The sequence below is a fragment of the Coturnix japonica genome, chromosome 3 (assembly GCF_054131305.1).
Source record: "Coturnix japonica strain WE chromosome 3, WE-NBRP24, whole genome shotgun sequence".
NCBI lineage: Eukaryota > Metazoa > Chordata > Aves > Galliformes > Phasianidae > Coturnix > Coturnix japonica.
The window spans coordinates 91,419,996-91,447,019 of NC_140665.1; the positions used below are offsets into that span (position 1 = coordinate 91,419,996).

General features: G+C 46.9%; 1 protein-coding gene across 2 annotated transcripts in view; it reads left to right on the plus strand.

The window, feature by feature from the left end:
- Positions 1 to 9,248: 9,248 nt before the first annotated feature.
- Positions 9,249 to 27,024, plus strand: part of HPCAL1 (hippocalcin like 1) — a 47,398-nt gene continuing 29,622 nt past the window's right edge. For both annotated transcript variants that reach the window (XM_015859445.3, XM_015859447.3), the window contains exons 1-2: positions 9,249 to 9,485; positions 21,946 to 21,992. The gene's annotated coding sequence lies outside the window, so the exon portion shown is untranslated. The remainder of the gene's footprint in view (positions 9,486 to 21,945; positions 21,993 to 27,024) is intronic.

Sequence of the window (27,024 nt, forward strand, 5' to 3'; positions counted from 1 at the left end):
GAGCCCAGCAGCAAAGATGACCCAAGAGATGGGATGTGGTTTGAAATAGATCCAGCAGCAAGTCCTGGGTTTGCTGCCTGGAGGCACTGGGTAGGACTGGGGCAGCCTGGGGATAAATGACATTTGTTGCATACTTTTTCAAGTGAAAAAGTATGGTATGGTATTCAGAAGGGTATTCAGAAATATAAGACATTCTGCTTGCATGTGGGAAACTCCTGTTTTACCTCTACTGGCGTCGTAGAAGGGATCTCTAGGCTCTTAGTCCCGCTCCTGCAGTACAGCTGGCCTCAAAGCAAAGCCCAGGATCATTGGAGCTGATACTTTAGTTTTGCAAAAACTGGGGATAAACGCTTTGAGCATTGCTTCCTCATCTCCTGAGTGCGTCTTGCAGGGGTGCTCCAGGCATGGCTGAGTGTCACCTGACTTTGACAAGAGTGTCTCCTTTATCTTCCAACATCTTCACTGCTGTGCTGGAGAGCTGAGATGCGTTTAAACCCTACGAATACGGGAAATTGTAGCTGCGAGTCCTCTGATAAATCACAGCAAAACAAGGATGGAAAGATTCACCGGGGCTCATTTAATCTTTTCTCCAGCCTCAAGGCAGGTTGTGCCACTTTATCATCTCTAACCACCACTTGTCTGACCTGTTGGTAGCTTGATGGAAATTTCAATCCCCTCCAGCCATCCAGTCTGGTGGTTTGATGCCATTACCTGTAGAAATTTGTTTCTGCGTGCAGGCTCTGATTCTTGCCTGCTTTAATTTAAGCTCATTGCTTCTGTTCACTTCAGGCATCCTTTTCTGCTTAAAACAACACATTACCAGCTGGAGGAGGATGTTTCCCTTCAAGTTTCTCATCCTTCCAGCAGCCAGCCCCTGCTCCCAGCTTGCTTCCCACCACCCCTGACTCTGCAGCCACCTTGATGGGTGTGCACTGGTAAATTCACATTTCACGAGCTTTTCTCCTGCTTTATCTGACTTGCAACATCTGGCATTTCCACAACAGCGGCGTTGCTGATTCTTGCTGCTGTACAAACCATAGCCATGCTCTCAGCTGTCTTTTTGGCAAAGCTGTTGCAGCTGAACCCAGTTTACATTTGCAGAGCTGACCGTCCCAGTCTGCCCTACCTGCAGCTTTACTGAGCTTCAACCTTTCCTCCAGGCCTCTCCCCCAGCTGCTCATAGCATTTATGTTCTTTCAAGAATTTTTTTTTAAGTTCAAGGAATGGCATGGGCTTGTAGGGAAGCTTTTCACCTTGAAGGATGCCTATGCTCTTAATAAACAAAGTGTAAAGGAAGTCATTGCTTGCCACTATGGAAACAGCACTTGTTTAGCAGTGTGCTATGACTACACCCAATAACTTCATACAGGAGATGAATAATAGCTCAAGAGAGAGGTCATGGAAATGTGAGCTCACAGAGAACAGGAGGGTTAATGAACACTGGCCATCATAAAACTGGCTTGAGATCTTTAATTAGCACAGATGATTCCCACTTGCCTTGACATCTTCTTGCCTTGTCAATCCATGAAACCTAAAAGCATTCTGCAGATCATCCAGCCTGGCCCTCAATCCAGAACAAGCAATGAATTTGCTCCCAGCAGGCAGCCACAGACCTTCTGTGGCAAAGCACAGTGTCACTGCCAGCACAGCGCTGCTGCCAAAGGTGACAGGGCAATTGTGTGGAGAGACAACTGGGACAGTGCTGGGACTGCAGATGCTCGAGCCTGCTTGTCCCAAATCACCGAATCATAGAATGGCTTAAGCTGGAGGGGTCATCTAATTTCAACCTCCTGCCACAGGCTGGGTTGCCAGCCACCAGATCAGGCTGCTCAGGATCCCATCCACCCTGGCCTTGAATGCCTCCAGGGATGGTGCACCCACAGCTTCTCTGGGCAGTGTGTGCCAGGGCCTCACCGTTTTCTGAGTGATAATTTTCTTAACATATAATGTAAGCCTAATCTCTTTTAGTTTAAAGCCATCCCCCCTTGCCTCATCACTATTAGTCTGTGTAAAAAGTGAGTCACTCCTCTGCTTGCAGGCTCCTCTTAAAGACAGATAGGCTGCAATGAGGTCTCTCTGGAGCCTTCTTCTCTATAAGTTGAATGAGCCCAGATTCTTCAACCTTTCTTCATAAGAGTGGTGCTCCAGCCCTTTGATTGTCTTCATGGCCCTTCTCTGGACCATCTCCAACAGCTCTGCATCTTTCTTGTGCTGGGGGCTCCACACCTGGACACAGTACTCCAGATGGGACCTAACAAGGGCAGAATGTAGGGGGCAATCCTCTCCCTCTCCCTGCTGGCCACCCTTCTTTTGGTGCAGCCCAGGGTACTGTTGGCCTTCTGGGCTGCAAGAGCACATAGCTTTTCATCCATTAGGACCTTAAGTCCTTCTCTGCAAGGCTGCTCTATGAGTTCCTCTCCCAGCCTGTAATTGTGTTTGGGATTGCCTTGACACAAGTGCAACACTTTGCATTTCGGCCTCGTCAAGCCTCATTAGATTCTCATCTTAATACTTCTGGTGCATCTTCTATTCATTGCCCCTTGTCTTCTCCATGAGGTTCCTCTGTCCTGTTTGTAGCCTCTCTTTGAGTACTGAAATGCTGTGATGATGTCTCCCTGAGCCTTCTCCTAAGAGAAAATTTCCAGTTTATAGAATCATAGGATCACAGGGGCTAGATGGCACCTCTGGAGGTCACCTAGTCCAACCCCTTGCTAAAGCAGGTTCCTTACACTAGGTCACACAGGAAAACATCCATTCTTGAATATTTTAGACCTCTGTATTTGTTTGCTGGTTACTCAGGTTTAATGTTTTCAAACTTCCCAAGCCAAATACAGGATAGAAATACAAGTGCTTTGAAAACTGAAGGTCTGTGCTCTCAAAAAATACACGAATTCCAGCATATAGAGCTTTGAGAAAGCCCAAACACAACAAGTTCGTAAAACAAACAAATTTTGTTGGGCCAGTTTTAACACAGTAAACTTGATAATAGAGGATAGGGAGTGGGGACACCTAAAGCAGTGTCATAACATGTCTTGGCAAGGCACTGGCAGGTGGGTGGTGGAGTCACCAAACCTGGAGGTATTCAAGGAACATGTAGACATTGCACTGACGGACATGGTGTAGAGCAGTCACAGTCACGGATGGACTAGATGATCTTAGTGATCTTTTCTAACCTTACTGATTCTGTGATTCTGAGATAACAAAATATGTTGGAAAATATCAGTTCCCATTTGCAGCTGGAGCATGAATGCTAACCTGAAATAATTCCAGTCATGTCAATGCTTTCTATATTAAGAGATGCTATTTTTGACTTCTACTCGCTCCTTCCATCCAAATGCAGGGTCTGCCTTCACTCCCTGAGCTGGATCTGTCCCTGAGGAGCTCTGCAGAAGGCTCTGCTGTGCTGCCGAGTGTGAATCTGACCTACTGTGCTTGGCCGCCCTACTAATACATCTGTCCTGGGTCCAAGCGTTCTCCCCATTTGCGCTATAATTATCCTAAAACTAGATTTTTCTAAATTCCATTCCCTCATAGCTTTTTATAGTTCTGGGATTTAATTATTCAGAGCCGTGGAAGTTCTCAGCAGTGCTTTTTTTCCTGGCATTTATGGGGAGAGTGCATTTGTCTACTGCAATGCACTTCAGGCAGAGGCGAGGGAATGGCTCAGTGTTCAGCATGCTGTGTTTGGTGCATTCTTCTATGAGAGCATCTTGTTGAATCTGTGGATGGTACTGGTGGTCTCTATGCCCAATAATGATTGCATCCCCTCCTTCGTTTGTATGCTTTCCCATTACTGGATGGGAATGAAGTGAAGCAGGGCTGCAGGGGAGGATGGGGGAGATTAGTGATGTCAGTGGGTTGCAGGGGGCTCCGAGCAGGACCTGTTCCCCTGCAATCGGCTTTGCAGAGGCAGTGCAACAGCAGCAGCAGAGAAGGCTGAGCCTCTCCTGCCTCCCACATCCTGCTCGGGTGAGAGCAGCGTGTGTACTTTAATTAGCGATGATACATGAGGGAGACAGGAGATGAAGCAACACTCAAATGAAGTAGCTGCAGAGCTGGTGAGAAGGCAAACAAGAGCTCCCATACCTGGGGTGTTATTTTTAGTCATGGCCAGCCCCATGCTCTCAGCTGAGGGTCTCAGGGTATATCCCTGCCCCTGCTTGTGCCACCAGGGTGTGACTTGCAGCGTTGCACTTGTGTCCTGTGTTCTCTGTATGACAGTTTTTGCTTGCTTTTGTAAACGATACAGTATTTAAGCACTGGCTAAGGGCTGCAGTATAGCTTCAAGTGCATTTCAAATGGGTAAACACCTATTATTCACATCTCCTTTGCTGTGATGTCACTAAAGGCTGTTCCCAACAGGAGCCCAAGGCAAAGCTGCGTTGATTTGTGCTGCTGGTGGGAGGGCACGTCTGCGAGGCAGACACGTGCTCTGTGCACAGCAGAGGCCAGGCAAAGTTAATCACCCAGTGCTGCAATGCCTCCGCTTTATGCAGAAGGTGACCCTGGGCAGCACTTGTTAGGAACTCATCTGGTGCCCTTTATTACTTCTTAATCTGCAGGCAAGAGGGAGCAGAAAAGATTACTCTGAAGGTCTCTACTGGAATTGACACAGCTCAGATCTTCCAGCTTGGGACAAGCAAGGAGACTTGTTAAACTTACCTGAGCACCACTTTAAAGCTCAGGATGGCAGAACTGGGATGTCCATACAATGACATGGAGGATCTGGTGATTATTTAAATGTGCAGACAGTGCCCTCATTTAATTACTAGCATGCATTTGTCAAACACCCAGCAATGTGATTGTCCTATATAAGTATTTTCTCCGGGCATAAACCATCTTTTTAAAACAAAAATTACTTTTTTCTTCTTGAAAAAGTTATTAATTAATACATTTATTGTCCTCCCCTGTGGTTTGCTTTCCCTTAATTACCAACAAGAGCACTCCACTGCTGGTGCCAAAATTAACCCGACTTCCTCCACGTTGCAGTGAATGATTCACATGGATTTGCCTTTGGATCTGCACCCCAATCCTATGAGAAATAGTGCTTTGCTGCAGCCCTCTGATCTGGGGCTGGATATGTGCAGCTGAGAGAAAGGTTTCCAACAGCAGCAGCTTTCTGGGCAGGAGATGCAGCCCATCATCCTGCCACTGCCCTGCTGGCTCTGGGCAGTATCCCAGAGCACACAGCATGGCACAGCACTGAAATAGCATCTTGTTGGCTCAGACATCCCAGAAATCACTGCCAGGTTTCCTCCTCCTCCTCTTGCTCAGCCACATGAAAAGAAAAGAAGCAGTTTCAGCAAAACTGGAAGTCTCAGTGGGGAAACATCAGTTTTACTATATTATTATTTATTGCCCTGATTAAATTATAATGTTTTTGTTTTGTTTTGCTTTGTTTTGCTTTGCTTCGCTTTTCTTATGTCTGTTGTAATGCCAGCCTAAATCATTGATTTCTGTTTAGATACACTGGTATTTTTCATGGTTAATTTCTGGCTACTCTGTTTTCCTGTTGCGGTTCAGAAAATGAACAAGCAAGTTATTTTCCACTGTGTAGAAATGCTCAGCTTTTCATACTCTATTCCACCTCTCTCAGTGAAAGTCTGATGTTTTGGACCACCAACACTAAGTAAATTCTGTTGCTTCTTGTGTCAGTAGGTCAGATATGAGCTCTGATACATGTACCCCTGCATATGAGCCCATGAGAGATCCATGCTCTGGTAGGCACAGCTGTAAATAAGCGCATGTAGGCTTAGAACAGAGGAAACTCTATTGTTTCTTTTCAGTGGGTATAGTTAAGACACCACCATCTCACCTCCCCATGCTTTGATGGCACATTGCAGTGTGGCCAAGCATTGCAGTGCCAAATTAACACAAAACACCAGAGAGAGAAACTGAGCTTTTTGATTTTCCTTATTTAGCAGGGTTTTACCATTCTATGCAAGAAGCCTTTGTATTAATATCTTATCTGTAGCATCTAACTTTAGTGTCTAACATAGCAACTGCAGCCTTGGAGGCAAAATGAAGTCCCGTGTAATAGACGGGTAGACAGCAGTCGGTGAAATGAAAATGTGCTGGTTTAAATCATAAGTTCTTCACCCCTATTATTTCTTTCTGTTTTCTCACTCAGTCATTCTGTTAGCTGAGAGGAAGACCACACAGCCAGATTTCTTTTTTGTTGTTGAATCGTTGGTCTCTCTGACTTAGAGAGGACACCAAGTGTTCTTATATGCGTAAATGTGCCTGATGCCTTGTCTGTCCATATGCTGTCACATGCAGGCACTGTGGCAACCTTAATACAGCTGTAGGTAGGAAAGTGCACTCTAGTCTTAGCACAGCTGTACAGCTTACATCTGCTGTTCCCAGCCTCACTGCCAGTCATCACAGCTCTCACTATTCATTTTTCCTCAGAGGGGAGGAAAGCAACTAAGACAAACTCCTGCTAAGGGGAAGAAGAGCAGTGACACGATGATGGAGTATTGCAACTATTTCTTTCTTGGCACAGCAGCAGGCATGGCAAGTAGGTTGGAGAGGAAAAACCATGCAAAAACTCCATTACATATTGTGCTGTAACTACGTTTTCTGAACTTTCAGTCGTTCCACATTACGTCATTCAAATCAGACAAAGAAATTCTCAAGGGTATGGCAAATACCACCGTCTCATCTCTCCTCACTCTCCAAGGTCGTTGAAAAGAGGCCAGGGAAGTGCCCTGGAAGATACTGCAGAGAACAAGCTTCCTTTAGCAGTGGAATACACTGTAAAATTTGACCTGCTCTTTTCCACCTCTGGATTCTGTGATCCAGATGACTGGCAAAGCCCCTCGCGTATTTGCTTTGGTAGTACATTAAATTCTGTCTCTGCCTGTCAAATCAATTCTCTTCCCCACAGCTGGCATTTCCCAAGCAGCCCAAGCTGGGAATGCAATGCAAAGGAGCACTGATGGATGAGATTGATGCCTGCAACAACCTGAGCCCCAGCATCTGGTAGCAAAAATTGTGAGGCTCAATAGATGGGCCCTGTCTGCAATGGAACCAAATCCTGGCTCTTGGAGCTCCCATCTGGCCTGAAAATGGCTGGAGCAGTCAGCTGCCTTCAGGGAGGGAGCTCTGGGTCCCATCACAGCTATCAGGAGATCCAGAGGGAAGGAGCATTGTGAGTTTTAAATCCCTGGCAACAGTTCCCTCTGATAGTTTTTGGGTAGAGGTAAGAGGAATTGAAATCCCCAGGAACACAAAGGGCTCGAGGTCTGGCCGATGAACTGCTCAAAAAAGGGTAAATATTGCTTTAACACCTCCCCAGAATTAATCACACCAAAACCCAGCAAGGCGGGTAATAACTGGAGATTAGCAATAGCCTTAATGCTGCCACCAGAGCTCATGTTATTATGGCAGATATTTAAAGAATAGCAGTGTGCCACACATCTCGACTTTCATCTCCACCAAATCCCTTGGTGATTAAGCACCGGACAGCAGAAGGAATTTCTCAGGGTAATTTCAGATTCAGCAGAGCTGGAATGATCCAGATGAATCTAATTCAATCCCTCATTGTTTCTGTCTTCTGATTATAGAAACAGAATGAAAAGCAGAAAGAAAATCAACCGAAAGGATGCCAATACAGCTATGGCACCATGGTTGGTAAAGACCCACATTAGGTGAACACAGGGTTACTAGAGTGGCTTAATAAACAAGGGGAAATTGTTTTAAACTTAAAGAGAGATTTACATTGGATTTAATAGAGGAAGTTTTGTACAGTGAGGGTGGTGAGGCACTGGCACAGGTTGCCCAGAGGGGTGGTAGATGCCCCATCCCTGGAGACACCCAAGGCCAGGCTGGATGGGGCACTTCTCAAAGTAGTTAGGCATCCAAATGAAGACTGTGAGGATAGGGAAGGATCTGGAGGGCCATGTGTGTGAGGAGCAGCTAACAGTGGGGCAAAGGGCTGTCACTGCCTGTGCAAGTACCTGCCCCAAATGAGCCACAGCCCCAGCACCTGGCAGCGCTCACATAGGGTGTGCAGGGAAACAGAGGGGATTACTCATGTGTAACCACCCCCCGCGAGGAGGAGCGGGCTGCAGGCGTGTGAAGTTGGCAGTGACGGTGCTTGCATCTAGTTTTCCATTCTGTGTTCCTGTTTCGAGTCGCTTCTAGTTTTAACAGCACAGGTTCGCCAGCTTCCCAGCTTGTTTTTTGCCTTGGGTCGACCTTTATGTGTATAAACATATAGGTCATTTTTTAAGTTGGCAAAATGGTTTGAGCTGCTCTGAAAGGGGCTGGAGAAATGGGTTACTGCAGAGCAACACTTTCAGCTTTGCATCAGTAGTTACAACGTATTCCAGCTTTGCATCAATAGTTACAACGTATTCCAGCTTTGCCTTAGAGGTGAAATGTGGCTTTTTTTTCCTTCTATTTTTGTTTCTTAATTCAGTTTTCTGCCCCCACAGTACGGAGATAAGCTCTGAAAACCTGCATTTCGGAGGCTTTTTGTGCCTCCCAAGGTTTGTTGCTGAAATCTCTCCAGATCTTTTGTTCCTGGTGTGGCCCTGATTTCAGCTCTGCTCGGTTCTTATCTCGTGCGCTCGCCTGGACTCCTATGAAGGAAGGCAGAGTGAAAGCTGCCGATAAGGCACAACGGGAACGGCGTTCAATTCTCTATACGTTCCTGACTTGAAAGCGCGCCGGGCAGGAGCTAAGGGAAAAACAGAAATCCTAAAGGAAGGATTCATCCCCCGTGCGCTCTGCAGGCCGTAGCTCTAAGCAAGGCTTCCCATGACCTCCCTCGAGAAGCAGCTTAGCACTGAGCCCTCAATCCCCTCCATTTTGTGGCAGGGTGCGCTGTGCGGGCGGCTGTCCCCGGCCAGAGGCAGCGCACCCGTAGGGATCCACCTGCACGGGCACGGATGGGGAGGGGAGGGGGGGTGGGTACGTGCTGGCTGCGGTGGCAGAACTCGTTGTAGGGCCCGCAGCTGAGCGCTTCCTTGTTTGCACTGGGGTTAGAAGAAAAAATAATAATAATAAAAAAAAAATAAAAAGGAGAAAAAAAAAAAAGGAAGGAAAAAAAAAAGATAAAAATATATTAAAAATATTTTTTTAAAAAAAGAAGGGGGAATTAAAAAAGCATAAAACCAAAGAGATCAACTTTTCCCCGCCGCCCCGCACTTCCTGCCCCGCGGCGGCCGGGCGATACCAAGTGGCTTCGGGCTGTTGGGCGGCCCCGTCGGGGCGCGGCGCTGCGCAGTGCTGCGGGATCCGGCTCCGCTCCGCCCCCCGGCGCCGCCGCTGCCCCGCGGGGAAGTTGCGCTCCGTGCCTCGCTTTCCCGCTCGCTCCCTCGGCGGCGGCTCTTTCCTCCCCCTCCCTCCAATGCGCCTCCCGCTCATTTCCTCTTTTCCTCTCCTCTCGCCGCCGCTCCGCAGGCGTGCGGCTCGCCCGGGCTCCGCCGCGGAGTTGTAGCTGCCGGGAGGCCGCCGCGGGACCGCTCCGCAGCCGGGTGAGGGGCGGCGGGATGCGGGCGGCTCGGGGGGCGGCGGGGGGCAGCGCCGGGGATGCGCTACGGGGTGGAGGTGCGCGGTGCCGGGAAGAACGGACGCGGGGATCCGTGCGTTCCGCGTGCGTTAAGGGGGATCTTGGAGCCGGCGAAGTTCGCTCCGCACGAGGTGTGTTCGGGGAGTCGGCTCCCCGAAATCTTACTTCCTATTGCCGTCTGTCGAACCGGCCCTGGCTGAACGCTGGCTCCGCTTCGGTCGCCCCTCCCCCGGGGCCGTTCAGCGGCCCGATGTCCGCTCGGTGCCCCGCACCGGGAACGGGGGGGAGCGGCGGCCGCAGCGGGCGGGGAAGTTTGGGCTTAGTTTGGGAGAAGGCGGCTGTGTAGTTTGTGTGCGTATGAGAAAACGGCGGCTTTATTTCCGCAGGAATAATGCTAGGCGAGCGCTGGAGCTGCAGGCTGTACCGTAGTCCCGTTCACAAATATAAATGTGGCAGAGAGACGGAGTTTTCTTTGCGAGGAAAACAAACGGAGGAGGCAATAATTCCGTCCCCGACACGTTTTCTCAATGGGAGCCGTTTGTTGTGGTTGTGGGTTCAAACGCTCCCGGCTCCTCTCGGCACAGCCCGGCGGCCGTTCGGGCAGCAGCCGCCCTGGGTGGTGCCGGGGATGCTGCGTGTGCCTGCACGGGGACCGCATCGCCGCCGGTGCTGAGCCCCGGGGCCCTTCCCCGCACGCGAGCGGATCGCACGGCAGCTGCGAGCCTCGGCTGTCATTAGGAAAAGGCACTTTGTGCTCATCTCTGCCTACGCGAGATGGGGAGATGCCGGCCGGCAGCGCTGCTTCTGTGCCACACCTGCCTTCTTCTTGCTTTCAGTGTAATGGTTATGTCTGGCTTAAAGTGTAGGAAACTGTGTAGGGGAGGGAAAAACAAGAACCGCTCGCCTCTTTAGAATGGATGTCGCAATGCTGGCAGCAGAACTCGTGTGCTGTCAGCTATCCCGGTGAAAAAAGCGCTTTTTGTTGGCGCTGCTTCATCTTCTTGGGGAGCAGTGCTGGGTGGGGAGAGCTGTGCCAGCTGCAGAGGCTTTCTATGTTACAGCTGGATGCAGGGCTGGCACCGGGCGTAAGGGACGGGCACAGGCAGCTGGTTTGGGCTGAGCAAGTCAGCTTAGGGACTGTGGCTCTGCAGAAGAAAAAAAAACCATAAAAACAAAATCCAAAGAAATCTGACATGATCTGTGATTCGGAATGGTTGCGATTCAAAAAGATTTGTGCAGCATCATTTGTTGTATTTTTGAAGCCGTACAAATAGTTTTTGATGTATTGATTACCTCGATTTGAGAGGGATGGGAATGCTGGTAGACAAAGTGGGCAGTCTGAGTTGGAATTCTATAGTGTAGGGATTTTTCTTGCTTTTGGTGATATGAGACTGTGAGGAATGAGACTGTGCTCTGTGTGTGTGTGAGATGCACTGATGCTTGTGGGAAGGGGATCTCTTGCTTGCAGAGCTGCTGCTCCTTCCTTCAAACCTGACTCCTAGGACAGCTTCAGTAACAAATGCTATACGTTTTCCAGCGAGTGGAACAAAAACTGACCATTTCTTTTCTGAAATGAGCTCTTTCCCTTGTTCCTCCTGTGCTTCCCATAGTGGTTGTATGTGGGATTGGTTTCTTGTGGAAATCCAGTGCCAATGGCTGGGAGACCCATAGGATGGGCTGCGCAATGAACGATACATTACCTTGCGCTGTCTGTGCTACAATTAGAAGGCAGGAGCCTGGAGGCTGCATCCAGCTCGTAATGTGAGAGAGACTGTACGTCTCCTGGGCTGCATCGCACAACATGTGCCACTGGCAGTAAGAGATGCTGCTTATAACTAGGGGGTTCAGGTGAATAACCTGTCCAACCCAACCAGCTTTTCTCTTCTCTTGCGCTCTCAAATGTCTTTCCTGATGACTGAACTACCTGTATTGAGCAATGCAATCTACTTGGTATCTGTCTGGCAAAAAAGCAGAACCAAAAGCTGGGCACAGCTATAGTTACGTACAGCTAATGCATCCTCCTTTGAGACCTGCCAGTTTTGTTGATGACATCTACAATCACTGCTAGGATTTCAGTGGCTGTGATCTTAACCTCATCAGAAAGGTGTCTGGCTGATGGTAAACCTTCAAAACTCCAGCTGGGTTGGAAGGTTTGGCTGGTAGGGACAGCTGGGGACCTCAAGGGCAGGAGGCTGAGTCCCAAGAGGCTGCTTTGGCCTCAGAGATGCTTGCTAGAAATGAGGCATACCGAGATCCTGATGCTTGTGCCAGGAGGGTTGGCTAAGCTGAAGCAGTTGGTTTTGCAATTAGATTGAATTTCTGTTTCAGACAATGTGTTTATCGTAAGGAATTAACCAGCGTGCTAGTCAGAGTGGCAGAGGTGTTTGTTTCCAGTTCTCCAACCATGCAGAGTACGAGCATTGGGATGCGAGTGTGCACACGTGTGTGCTGGTATGCAAATACCAAACGTGTGTTTTGAAGGAATAATGAACCTTGCTCCTGGCTATCCCCACTCTGCCCACTGACCACATCCATCAGTGCCACGTTTTCTTGTTCCTTGAACACCTCTGCTGACAGTGACCCCACAGCCTCCCTGTGCAGCCTGTGCTGCTGCCTCACCGCTCCTTCTGAGAAGAAATATTTCCTAATATCCAACCTGAACCACCTCTGGCACAACACGAGCCCATTCCCTCTCATCCTATCACTGTTACCTGGGTGAAGAGGCTGACCCCCACCTCGCCACAGCCTCCTTTCAGCAGGTGATAGATGGTGTGCAGCTCGGGCATGGGCTTGGAAAACAGATCTTTCTGATGCTTGGGGACTGTTACGTGGCTCCTGCAACATCATTTTACATAGGCGAGGGTGGCTGTGGTGGGAGGTAAAAAAAAAAGCCTTTTAGGGGCCACGCCTTCTGTTTTTCTAATTCACCTCTGTGAATGTGCCTTGCACAGAATGGATGCTTTTTGCTGTGCTGAGATAGCAGGATTTTCTTCTAGGCTTCTCTAAAGGGCACTGTGAGCAGGATTCTCTCTTCTTGGCAGCTCTTCTGTTGTGTGAAGAGAGAGAGAGCTTGCTGCTGCTGGTCCTGCCATGCTTAGCTGTCAGAGCAGTTAGCACTGGTGGGGCACTGTTTGCTTTTCCCCTTTTTCCGGGCTTTTTTTCCAACAAATAAATGGTGTTTCTCAAAGGGTATCATTGTGCATTTCTTAGAACAAAGCTTCTCAAGGGGGCAAGGGGAGCAGTTTGCAAGGGGTGAGCATGGATGATGCTGGGTGTGCATCTCCAGCAGCATGGAGCTCAGTTATTAAATGCGTGATCGAAAGCAAACATGCGGAAAGCAAGCGTACTTCATGGTGCTTAGGAAAGGGCCTCGGAGCAACATCTGTTAAGTCTATTAGAAAACACTGGAAAAACCTTTATCCCCTTCACCAGAGCTGAAGGGAACACAGCAACTTAAAACTTTGGCTTGGAAGCAGCTGCCTGGAAGGAGCTGCCTGGCTCACTGCATTGAGGCTGCTGCATCTCCAAACGCTCCCAAAGCACAGCCCCGAGCAAGCTCCTGCTGCTGCCTCTTTTGTTCCTGCTATTGCCTCCAGCTTACAGTGCAAGTGTCTTCTGAAATGATTAGTCCGTTTTGTGTCACCGCTTGGTTTAATTTCCTCTCGCTGCCGTTTGTCCTTCTAATGCTCTTGTGAAGAGATGGCTATAGTTACCGTACGGTGGGGAGAAGAAAGTGGAATCAGCATAAAAGCTCTTAGTGATTAGGCACTGCTTTGATTTCCACTGCACTGAGTTTTATTGTTCTTAAGCTAAAGTGTGTGAGGTTTGTAGTTGGAAATGCAGATGCTTCAGTCACCTTTTGTGACCGGTCTGAAAGCCAGATTGATGTAAATGAACAGGAGTTTCAGCGTCAGCCCTCTCTCCTGTCTTTGTGCAATAGCACCTTGGTGGCTGCATCCTGCCAAAACCTAGCACTGCATGGAGCCCAGTTCCTCCAAGCCAGCAGCAAACAGGAGGAAGGTTCCTCTCAAACCCACTGAGATGGAAAGGCCTTGTAAGCTCCTTTCCCCTGGCTTTCTTAGGGAATGTGCTTGTGGTGGCTGGAGCCGTGCTCAGGCTGTGGGAAGCCATTCTGCCAGGCTGAGCTGGGGCTTGCTCTGATTGTCAGAGGATGTAGCAGAAGCTTATTATGGGTGTTTGTTTTTAATGGAAATTGGGTTTCATTCCAGCTGAGGGTAACTGGAGCTGTAGAAATGGTCTGAAAGCAAACAAGAGTGAGCTCTGAAGCCTCCTGCCACAGCTTTCTATTCTCCTGGTGTCATGGTTCTTAAAATGGCATTTGTTCCTAAACCTTACCATTACGTGCCATTACAAGAGCTGCCTTTCCCTCAGCTGACAAACAGGGTGAGGGAGGACTGCCCTTCAGCTTGAACCCCCTCCAGCCCTTCTCTCCTGCTCTGCAGGGCTTCCTTGATGCTGCAGGCCAGCATGCACAGCCAGGTCCCAGTCCTGGTGGCACTGAAGAACCTGTCCTTTCTTCATGGCTGCCATCCTCTGAGGTTCTATTTGGTCCTCAGAAGCCAAAAGCAGGGGACACCCTGCCAAAATAGTTTGGTGCAGGTAGGTTTTGCCACATTCAAGCCTCTTAGCATTGCCACTCTTGGCTGTCTTTGATACTTGCCTGTGTCTTCCATCTCTTCCAGCTGGGACTGTCAGCAAGCTGTTCACAGGGCATGCTGCTACTGCTTTCCAGAAGGCTTGTCCCTTCGGTGAAGCACGCCATTACAAGCTGAGAGCACCAGCAACAAGTGCATTTATCAAGTGCTGATTGTTATGGGAGTAATTCAGAAAGACAGCTTTGATTTTGCCATTTCCAGAGCTCTAGCTTGCTGCAGGACACAGTCAAGAGGCCAAACTAACTCGAATTGCTAAATCTGGGTAAGAGGAGTTCTCCCAAGGGAGATCTTTATCTCTCTCTACAACTGTCCCCTGGAAGGAGGTTCTGGCAAGAAGGGGGTGAGCCTCTTTTTCCAGGTAATAGTGATAGAGCGAGAGATAACAGCCTCAAGCTGTGGCAGGGGAGGCTCATATTGGATATTAGGAAACATTTCTTCTCAGACAGTGTTGAGGCAGTGGCACAGGCTGCACAGGGAGGTGGTGGAGTCACCAACCCTGGAGGTGCTCAGGAAATGTGGAGATATGGCACCAAGGGATGCGGTCAGTGGGCACAGTGGGGATGGGCTGGAGGTTGGACTTGATGATCTTCAAGGTCTTCTCCAGCCTCTATGATTCTATGATCTTCAGCCTTGACAGTTGGCTTGGCCCTCGTCTCCCTGTTTCTGGGTGTTTCACAACCAAGTGTAGGCCCACCTGTAGTGGGAGTTTTGGATGTGGCTGCTTTTTGTTGTCCAGCCTTGTTTTCAAATGCATGTCCCATGGCTGGCACTGGGGTCTCATGGGTCTCTTTCTTGACCCCACTGACTTTTTACCCTTGGCGGTGAGGCACATTTATTAACAACAACAACAACAAAGTTCTGCATTACTTGCTCAAGGGGATTCCATTAAAGCTTTGTAAAACTAGTTCTATTGTTCTTCTACAGGTTGAGCTGTATGCATATAGGCTGAGTAGACTAATGTTAAAGTCTCCTCAGGGACTTTCAACAAGTGTGTGTGCTAGTGTAACAGCCATTGTATGGAAAGACAACTCATCCTGGCCTTGACGTATCACCAGAGGTAGCACTGTGTCTATTACTCTCCATGTGAGCTTGCTCTGCATCTTCTGACCTGTGCCTGGGGAGAGGAGCAGGCATGTGGCTCATTGTCACCTGGGTGTGTGGCAGTGTTTGTGCCATGCCCATTAGTCTGTTTCATGTGCCAACTTACATGTGGGTCATTGCTTCCACAAAAGCATCCTCAGTGCCACCCTGCTACAGAAAGAAGGGACTTCCAGTGGTGTCACCTGAGTGTCCCCATGGCTCCTGAGAATGGTATCACCAGTGCCTCGTGCCACATACAGATTGCAAGAGCAGCAGACAAGCAAGTAAGACCATCAGCCTCAACTCTGGGCTGATATTTTACAGTCTGTAAAGCAGTGATTGAACTGTACAGGCACTCTTGCTCTTAATGCTGCTTTCCCAGCTCTCTGGAGGTTTAGTAGGAAACCAGAGCCTTGTTTTTTTTTTTTGCTTTGCTTTCAAGATGTTTTTCCCCTTTGTAATTAAAAAGGCAAGAATGTGTAATTTTTTTTTTTTTTTAATGAATAAATGATCTGTCCAGGAACATTAGTTTGTGATGAACTCATTTGAAATTCAGCAGCATATTCCACAGCTGGAGAGTGCAGGAAATCCACACTTTTATGTGGCATAAAATAGTCTTAATATACAGAGAGGGTTAAGGTTACTTGCAGCAGCTTACTGGTGCCATAACAGCACTAATCACTGTAATTTTATTTATTTATTTGTAGTACATTCATGCTTCATTCAGTCCTTGGAACTGCTCCGTTGTGTCCTTCCACCTGATAACCTTAGCAGATGCAAATTTGCAATCTCTTTTAATAAAAAAGCAGTTGACACTTTGCCCTCTGTATCTGCTAAAATAAGATTTGCTAAGCAGCTACCTCCCTTCCCACGACCTCCCCTTGTTGCTCCATTCCTCCCCAGTCTGTATCATGTAACTTGAATATAATGTTTAGTTTAGAGCATCCTGTGAAGCAAGGAAATGCAAATGAAAAGGAGGACTGAAAGGGGAAGAGAGAGATAAACTTCCTGGGCAGTGAATGTGCAGCGATATCATTTTGTTAATTGTACTGGGAAAAAGTTGAAAAGAGGAAATAGAGTAAATAAGGAGCGCTGTTCTGGTCTCTGCTGCCTGTATCCTTTTAAATGGCTGATGGTGTGTGTCTGAGCCTGACCTGGCAGTGTGTGGCATCTGTCACTAGTCTTTCTGGATAAAAGAAAAAGAAACCCTGCAGTTCAGTAAGGGAAAAAACACATAACTGCAAATAATTCACCTTGTTCTGACACTTTAAATTAGAATTAATAAAACGTAATGTCTTTAGTCACAGCAGAGTGCTAAATTTCCATGCCTTCCTTCCCTCCTTTTACACACACACAGCTTCTGTGGGAACTGAGTGCAGTATGTGAAATTACACGTTTTACTTTGGGAATCAGATACATGATAACATCAACTTACCCAGCTTGGCTTCCAATATGAAGCCCTGGCCCCGAGAAGGCCATCCTCACCATTGTTTGCTTGCCTTCAACTTTAGAAAGCCTCCTTATGCCGTTATGCTTTCCTTTTAGTTGCTTATGTAGAACTCAAGTTTGGACTGTGTTTAATAAGCCAAATAGCTCTGCTTGTGTGAAACTGCGCTGCAAATATTGATTACTTGCTTGACTTGGGTGGAGATGTTTGCATGGCATCCTCAGTGCTCTGAAGTGGGTACAGTCATCCCCGGTGGCTCGTGTTTCTCAGCCAGCTTGTGAGAGTCCCTGGCAGGATGTACGTGAGCCAAATGTGACGCATAATGAAACAAAAATGCAATCTTCAGCTTTTGGCTGAAGTGAGCAAAGCTCCTCTGAAGCCAGGACAACAGTGGCTGCCTCCAGTGAGATGGATCTGGTGCGCTGCAGCCTGTGGCGTTTGTTGGCATGCAAGTTTTCCCTTTGCATGGGTATTTTTCTGTTTCTGTTTTGGTTCTCCTGTTGTTTTCCTGAGCCTGGCATGGGTAATTGTTTGTGTTGTGATAGCATCAGCCAAAGATAAGATTCTTGTACAACACTTCAGGCTGTTCTTCACTCGGTGCTTTAAGCACTCCAATGAAGCTATCTTCAATAAACAAACCTTTGGGGATGCTCAGGGTGCAGCTTTTTGGAGATGGCACAACGCTTACTCTGGACTTTATCTTCTATCAGTTTAGGTGCAAGCTCTTTTAATTACCTTGGAAGTTTATCTACTGTGATAATAGCACACCGGCATGGCAGATATGCAACAGAGTGTGATGGCATGGCTTATTTCCTAAAATTTCACCATGCAAATGGAGGGACTGGATCTAGAGTTTTGGGTTGTGTGGCCCTGTTGCACCCAGTAACTTGTGTCCAGGTTCATGTGTGAAAGTTGAGACATTTTCTGATCATAGTGACTGCTGAAGCAGGTCTTGGATGTATGGACTGTGCTACTGGAGCTGGGATGAGAGGCCTGAAGTTACACCAGGGAAGCTTCAGGTTGGATATTAGGAAACATTTCTTCTCAGACAGAGTGTTGAGGCAGTGGCACAGGGAGGTGGTGGAGTCACCGACCCAGGAGGTGCTTAAGAAACATGGAGATGTGGCACTGAGGGACATGGTCAGTGGGCATGGTGGGGATGGATTGAACTAGATGATCTGAGTGGTCTTTTCTAACCTTAGTGATTCTATGACTCTATCTGTGATTCTGTGATGGAGTTGCAGCTGGGCCAGTGGCCTGAGGGAGTGAAATTCAATTCCTGACTTAACCAGATGCTTCTGTGATACTCCTTGGGAACCTATACAGCTGCTTCCCATTCAATGCTTGGATTATTGTGCACTTCTGGGGGTGTTGTAGGCATACTGTTGAGGTCAAGTGGATATAAGAGAGTTATCATGGGCAGCATTCAAAGCTGAGAAACTAGGGACGGTGCTTGAGTCTGCTGAAACACAAGAGATCTGTCTAAGCATTACTAGCCCCTCAGGGGGCATACAGCCTGAAGTGTACCTGCACCACAGTCAGATCGGGATGCTGAAGAGAAGACTTGAATTAGCTTTTAAATTAGCCTAGATCTCTAGCTGTAGCAGTCTAAAGTATGGTGAGGGTGAGGGCTGCAAAACCTGCCCAGGGACCAGAAGGAATTAACCTGCACTGGGCCAGCTGGGAGCCACAGGCATGCCAAGTGATGCGAGTGATCCCCTGGATTTAAGAGAGCTGGAAATGAGCCCGAGGAGTGAAAATCTTCTGACAGATGGGGGAATGACTCTTCCCGCATTGAAAGGCCTTGAGGAAAACAAAGCAACCTGGAGGATACATCCCTCTGAGAGTTTCTTTGTGCCGTGGGTAAGAAAGAGGGGAAAAAAGGCCACATTTTTTTGTGAAGTAGCAGATTCCAGATGAAAAAGAAATTGTAGCGAGGAAGCATTGCTAACAAAGCACAGGCAGCATCTAGTGTTGGCAGTTATCTATAAAGCTGCACGCAGGGCTTGCAGACAGGTTGCACCATTCACAAACATGGCAGTGTCACTAACAGCGTTCATTTGACCTAATGCAGTTATGAAAGCTGGACTTTGGAAGTGTGGGAGGGCCTTATCGGTATTCGGTATTGAGTCTTATCAAGAGAAATATCAGCCTGAGGGAAAGGCTGGGATGGAGCAGGGTGAAAGGGTGGCCCTTAGAGGATGAGAAGCGCCCACAACACTTGGGGCTCCTCCATTGTGCACAAAGAAACCTACACTTAATGTCTGTGATGTGGAGCAATGGAAAGGGGTTGAAATCACCTTGGAAAATGAGACAAAAAAAGCAGCTGTCACCTTCATTTCTCACATCCATCAGTGAAGATCTTTTTTTGAAGAAGATCTTTACAAACTGTTCTTTGAACGCATCTCTTCATTAAGCTTTCTGCTAACGGCTCTGAAAATAGTAGATTGATGCACTTGCCTCTTCCTGCCCAGCCTCCAAAAGTTACTGACATCCCTTCCTTTAATTCTGCTTTGTAATTGAATTTCTGCCATAAGTTGCTTCTGCTAATTCAATTATACCTTTCTTTTAATTGGCAGTGGATTTGAATACTTCTTGTGCTGTTCACGTGGAGACTAACATGTGCTGGCCAATTACCCTTTACTCCTCAGGCTGGAGCAAAAGTTTTGGATAATTATAAGAATACAGGCAATTTTTTGCTGTTGTTTTGTTCTGTTTCGCTTTTCCTAAACGTTTTGGAATGCAGGAGTGTAGCCGAGGACTGGGAAATGCCATTTTGTTTTATTAAGCATATAACTACGGCCTAATCATTTTGGTGCGTTGTTCTGTAAGGCCTTCTGAATGTGACATGCATGGAAGGCACAATAATTTGTACCAGCAGCACAGAACAGAGATGAGAAATGCTTCTGGTTTGTGTTTCCTCTTTTGCTGGTGACCCAGCTTGGTTCTGACGTTGCCTTTCCATTGGGTTCCATTGGTCAGCAGCCTGAAGCGCTCAACATCCATTCCTGTAAAAAACGGGGATAATGGGTTTTCTTCCAAGAAGATGTTGAGGCTAAAATTATCTGTTTAAATGCCTGCATTGCTGCCAGTTCATGATTATGAATGCCTGCTTGGCGATCTTGGGAGTAATAGAAACTTTAGCAGAGTCCTGATCTTCCTTCCTGTGAGCAGAAGACTGATGGAGTTAACATCTGCACCAAAGAGGGAAGATGCTGACATAAAATAGGACAAGAACCAATTAGGGAGTGCTCGCATAAAGGGGGTGGGTTTCTTTCTCTTCTTTATTTTTCTTTCCAGATTCTTTGGGCCTTGGGAAAGGATTTGTCTAACAAGGTCCCCAGCTGCTGGGAAGACATGTTCAGCAGGGTCGGGTCTTTGGTCAGAGCCGCTCGGCCGGCATCGCAGGTGTTTGGGACACAGGGCATCTCGTGACAATTGTCTTCTTCTGATAGTTTATGTATGAGGCTGATTTCAGCTGCCTGCTTGGCTTTGGTGCTTTTCAGTTTCTCCTTGGTGATTATCTATGAAAACATGTAGAAAATTTCTGAGGTTTCCATAACGATGTAAAAGGAAAAATATAGCGCTAAATGTTTTAAATGGGGGGAGAATTACAGTACAGTCTGACTTTTATTACAGTATTTTCCTGGAAGTTAATAAATTATTTCCCACCTAAGCATCTTCTGGGTGTTTATGAGTAATAGGCAGCATGGATTAGTCTGGAACAAATTGTGTCAGACATGCTAATTTCCTTCGATAGCAGGGCAACCAGTTGTGTGGATAGCAAGAGAGCAGACAATGTGCTTTGCTCTTAGCTGGCCTTTTGCCACTGGTATTCCCAGAAGGAAGCTGGAGAAGAGGAATTCTGGTGAAACTCTTTCCTTTCGGGTGGTGCAAGGATGTACTAACTGTATTTCAGGTCAAGTTGTGTGTAGTCAGTCTCCATAGGCTGTTGGTAGGGGGTTGCAGAGATGGGCCTAATGGCTTGGCCAGTCAATTATCAGCGTTGTAACTGATGCTTTTGATAAAATACTGGTTAAGATTCAACAGGTAGTGTCCTACTGGGGAAGATGGCCACTGCTTGGGAGGATGGAGGTTCCAAATCTTTGGACACAAGCAGAATCTGGATTTGGAGGGTTTGTTGTTTGTACCGGAGGTGTTAACCCAGGCTTGTGGTTACTTCTTGTGAATGAATTAGCAGTAAGGGATGCTTCAGGGTGTGGTGGAAGGGTTTGAATGTTATCACAAAAGGGAGGAATTCACCTTTGTACGGTGCTGAAGATGACTATCAGATGGCTTGGTGGTATTTGGAGTCCTGAGGCTGGGCTTTTTTTATTGGGAAGGCCAACTACGTTACTTTGGGATGGAACAGTGTGAGGCATTCATTGCAGAGCTGTGGGGTTGCAGCATCAGGAGGCGTTGGTCTGGAAGCAAGGAGCAATGGGGGGAATTATGGACAGCTCTGTGGGAGGATGGGAAGTGGAGCGAGCCAATTTCCTAATTTTCTTTATCATTTTTTAGTTCCTAATCCACAGACTTTGAGAGATTACGAATCACAGGAGCAGGTGAACTCGCTCCTTGTGCTCTTGTCTGTGACTCCTTAAGTGCTGATGAACCTTGGCACTCGGAGCTGGCAGATGCTGGAGGGATGCATATTATTATACTCTGTTTTATTGAGTATCATGCTTAAATGATAGGAAACTGATTTCTGCCCTCTGAAAGCAATGCTTAATGGCTCCAGAAATCCTGAAATAGGCTTTGTCTTATTCCAGTGCTGTTTCTCCTGTTCTTGGATGTTGGCATAGCAGTATTCTAAGGCATAAACCAAGCAAGCCTTTCCACCACGGCATTTAGATGCAATCTGAAGTTGATTCTTGCTTATTTTGGAAGTGAGTTTCACAAAAAGGTGTAAGACAGGAGGGATGGTTTTGGCAGATGTTTGAATGCCAGAAGAGATCACTGTCCAAATCTAAGAGAAACAAGTATGTTTTTCAGCATGCCTTTTGATTTCTCTTTCAGGACCAATAATCAAAAGCAAATGCAAAGGACGAAGTCATAGTTGTCGCTCAGTTTAGAGCAAGAGCTGTAGCAGAGCTTTCACATATTTAAACAAATTCTGATTTCAGCTGGGAAAATTTGTTTGTGGAGGCCAAAAAGGAGGAAGGCTGTCCCTTAGAAGAAAGCTGTGATGTAAAGCATGTTTGTTTTGTTTTCTCCTTCAGGCAATTGAGCCCTGTGGACTTTTCCTGAAGAGGTTCCAAGATAGGTGGTGAGTACTTTCCAGATCCTGATTCTTTTGAGCTGCACATTACATGGGAATTAAAGGGCAGCTGGTGCAGGAATGTGCATTATCTCGGCTTGTGGCACGTGTTGAGAGCTGGCAGGCTGATCTTTGAACGTGAGGTTACCGTCAAAATGGGAGGCTTTACCTTTGCACCAGAATGAACTTCCTGAGACTCAGTTAGTTAAATAAATGTTATATTTTCTTAAATATTCGACTTAAATGGTGGAAAATCTGCAGCAATGACACTGGGTTTTGCACAGAAAGCCTGTGCAGCCCAGCAGGCAGTGTTTTCCGTGTCGAGGAACAACCTCGTCCTTTTTACTCCCTTTTGTTCTGACCATCTGTGTTAATCTGAAGGAATGCAATTTCCAGCAGTTCAGATGACCTGCATAACTCGTGCTAATCTCTGCCGCGTGTGACCGCTTCTGCCCTGGCGTGTACCCAAAGCTTCCGTGTATTTCATTTGTCTGCACATCATTAGTTTCTTATTTGTAAGCAAATGAAACATGAAAGCAGAAAAGACCCGCAGGAGCACAGGGGTTGATCAGAAACACTGTCAGCCAGGGAGCCAGCTCGGGCACTGGGCACTTCACTGCTCCTCCCTGCAGCCGGCCTCTGCCAGCACTACCCCTGCCACGCCGCTCTGCAGCACCCTTTGCTGTTTGCTTTTGTTGTTTCTAGAGAAATCCACACCCCGTTTCCTCTTTCAACTCTAGATTCTTTCCAATGAGATTAACAAAATTATATCGTTACGCATTAATTGCTCAGGAAGTTTATTCTTTAGTTGCATTTCCCTAGTGCACAGGATACGAGCTATTAGAGATCTTGTGTGTTCAGACTGACTAATGAACCACAGCTGAGTGTCCAAAGCCTTTAATGGACTTCTCCATCTTTCCAATAAATGTATTTTCAGTAGGTAAGGTGCCTTTCCCCACGGATGATGCTGGATTGACTTGTTGTGTCTGTACAGCATATGGCTGAGATGTTGCAGGGGAGTTGCTGGGGAATGGCGTGTTATACTGAGCACATGTCCACCTTAAGAGTGTGTTCATTTTGGACAGAAAGCAATTACTGTTATTTATTACTCCTTTAAATGTATTAGTCTCCAATTACTTCTTTAATCAACAAAATTATCCCTTACTTAATGAATGCTGTTATCCACGTTTTTGGTATTTTTTGGTATTTTTTGTAAGGGGAGCTCAGTTAATTCCTGACATTCCTACTGAGGCATATATCCACATAACATGAGTCTTACAGGGCCAAGTTATGAATCCCATGCACCTTTTGCAAATGTTCGTGTGAGTAATAGCTTACGAACTTCTCCTCTCCCCCACCCCTGCAGCTGCCATGAGTCTTCATTATAAACCTGTGTGCTATTTGCACTAATAATTACTATATTGAGACCTGAATCATCAGTTGATCTTTTTGAGAAGTTGAAAGATGAATCAAACTTTCTTCCTGAGGGCAGAGGGGAGCATGGGGCTGCTGGCTGTAGCAGTGTGTATTAAAGGCTGGGTAATTTCCTACTGCCAGATTCAATTGAACTTGCATTGGGTTTTCTTTTGCTGTCATTTTGGATGACACTTACATTGGTTATTGGTACAAAACTTGCTAATACTCCACATTAGGCTTAGCCCCTGCATTATCCCTTTGGATAGTGCTCTCAAAAGCATGAAAGCCCTGTGGTCTTTGGTGAAACGTGGATTTTTGCAAACAGAATTTGGAGTTTTGGGGTGTTTGTGCATTACAGTTTTGCCGCTGTTATTTTCTATGTTTCTCTTTGCCTTTAAAGTTCAGATATGTTATTTATTTTGATTTGGGAATTTAAATGGTCCATGGCAATATTAAGGTAATTGTAAAGCATGCAACAGTTTCCGTATGGAAGTTTATGGCATACAGTGAGAGACAGCAGAGGGACAGGCATCAAGTGCTGAGTTCTATGGGCAGCTTTCAAAATACAGCACCTTGTCTGTGGTCTGAGGGTGGCTTCAGAGCAAGGCCAGCACCATGACAAACATGAAAGTGCCTGGCTGTAGCTTGGATCTCACCCACAATGAGCACTCTTGATGTGGAGAGTGCCCACAGCGGCCACTGAGGTAGGTTTTGGGAGCCTCATCTTCAGCTGGGTGCTTGAGTGTAGTGGCCTCAGCCAGGATGGGGTATTGGAGCATGTGCTTCAGTGCTCTCCTGATGGGGTACTACAGGCTCTGATGGAGCAAGCTCCTTAGCTGCAGTGCTGCCTGTAAGCAGATAAGCAGCTCTGGGAACAGGCACTGTCCCAGCCAGAGACAGCACGTGATGGGAGCATGCTGAACTGGGGCCACTCTGAGCAGGACAGTCAAATTGGTGCCTTAGTGGTTCTGCTAGGAGGCTGTATATCCTGGGTGCCAGCAGGATAGCAGTGCCCCAGCAGTGGCATTGGGTCTCTGCATGGGGGACTTCTCCACCTGGGGCATGATCTCAGTGGCTAAAGCCATATGCTTTTCTACAGGGTGGAAACAAATAGGAAACAGAGATGTGTGCAGGGAAGGGACGATGGGATGTAAAAAAGGGGCGAGGAACAGCCTAAACTGCCTGTCACTTGTATGGGCATGGGACTCTGTGGCTGAAATGGGGCACCTATCAATAGTCAAGCATGGGACATTAAGATAAACACCAGCAAGGACAACAAGACTTCTGGAAACAGCTGAAACCTTGTTTCTGAGGGAAGGTAGCACCCCGTGAATGGAGGCCTCACAGAGCATTGGAGGCTGGGCTTGTGGAGGTGTGTGGGGACTGCCTGCATCTTGTCATGGAAATCTGAGTGCTCTTGTAATTGGTGCTCGGGTGTTTTGGGGAATACTCCTGTCACACAGGACATCAGGGCTGGGATGACCCCTCTGCTGTTGGTGTGCAAGATCTCCAGCACAGGGACCTCCTCCTTCACCTGGGAAGAAGAGGAGGAGGATGAGGAGGAAGTCAAAGAGACAAGGGGCAGTTGAGGCTATTCTCCCTCATTTATGGATATTCTCTGTGCTACCGCCTTCGAAAGAACCCTGGTTTCTCCTGCTGGGGAAGAGGAGACCTTTCACTGGCATTACCTTGTTTTCTTACCTTTCCCCACAGTTTGATATAACCTTCTGCAGCAGGCTGCAAGGGCCAGATGTCAGCGATACGCACCAGTATATTGCAGCAGAGAGGAACAAATGTGCAGTGAATTGGAAAATGTGTCTTAAAAAAGCACAAATGGGGGAGCACAATAGCAAGCGAAGTACCTTTGTGTGAGTCGCTTATGTAACAACATAATTAAGAAGAATTTATTATAGATTAAAATGTGTCACCAATCAAAGCTTACGTTTTTCTCTTCTTCCTGCAATCAGCCTTAAAAAGTGATATTTGAAGCTTTCTGTTCTTCTAGGTTCTATTATTAATGGATTTTATTAGCATTTTCACTGTTAAGACATTTCTGTGTTGTACTGTTTCTAATGTATACAGTTTGCTCATTCAAGGATATTAAGGAAAAAACCAACAATGAACGTGCAGCGCTGCTATTCATCTGTTTTTGTTTTTATGAATGAATCAGAAGATTCTGAGCTCACACAGGCTTCATGATTGCCCAGTTTGCAAGAACTTTGAGAATTCAAAGATTTGAGTTGATTCTTTATAGCAACAGGGAAAAAAAATTAAAAGCAGGCTTAACGAGCTATTAGCCAGGATTTCAGAACTGGAAGATAGTGGGGCGCAGCCTTAAGAAGAGGTTATTATTTTATGCATATTACATACGTGCTATTATAGAGTTATCCCTTAATAGCGCTGCCTTCCCCTCTGTGTGCTGTGCCTCCTACAGCCACCCCTCACCTCCTGCACTTTGTATAAACGTCACTGTACAGCAAGGGAAAAGGAGCATCTCCTCATGCAAGTATCTTGTGTTGATTCACTGCTATACAAATGTTCATCCTCTAATAGTGCAGGATTACAAAGCATTATCATCCTCAGATTGACTCAGGTAGTGCTATTTTTGTTTAATCTGCATTAAGGTATCATTGCGAATCTTTGGTCTTGCAGCATGGGGATAATACGATTTACTATTTTTATAAAAAATCAACATGGCTGTGCAAATCCTGCCCATACCAAGAGCTGCAAAGATTACCATGAGCCCAGCATGCCTTGGTTTTGTTTTTCTTTTCTACATTTCTTTCTTTAAAATGCATCATTAGATATTTAATTTTCTTGTGACCTCAATTATGTTGGCCAAGCTTGGAATAAAATATGAGGGTGTGTTGGCTCGTAGCCCTTGCTGGGAAAAGCTTTGCTTGCCTTGCTCCTTCTAGGAACTATCCATTCAGACCTGGCCACATTGTTCTTTTCAGGGAGGAGGTGTCTGAAGCAGGAAGGACAGGTGGTAGAACAGGATCCGTGCTCTCATGGTTGGCCAACCAATTCCAGCAATTAATTCTTGTGGGTTCCATTCTTGTGCTGCCCACATTCCTTTGCCATAGAATCATAGAATCACAGAATCACAAGGTTGGAAAGGACCTACAAGATCATCTAGTCCAACCTTCCTCCCTTTACCATACCTATGGAAAACCACTAAACCATATCTCCTAGCTCCCTATCCAGATGCCTCTTGGACACTGCCAGGGATGGCGACTCCCTGGCAATGTTCAAGCCTTGCTGGCTTTGGGGCCAGCTCTGCCCCATCTGTAAAACACACTGAAATTTGGCACCTCCTTTTATCATCCTGCTGCAGCTTTAGTCCTGATAAAGCCAATAGAAATGCATGCCCCACTGTTGAGGTTAGCCTGGGGGTGCAGTCAGTGCTATCTGCAGGCTGCACATCCGTCCATCCGGGTTCCCACTGGTCAGGCAGACAGCACCCAAACCACTGAGCAGCTGCTCTGTTTTCCTGTGTTTTGCCGTGTTTGGCCTTTATTGGAAGGAGAAGGCAATAAGAAGCAAGGCATGTTTTTTTGTTTTTTTGTTTTTTGTTTTTTTTTTCTGAACTGGAACAAATATTCACACTCTGGAGCTGATCAAA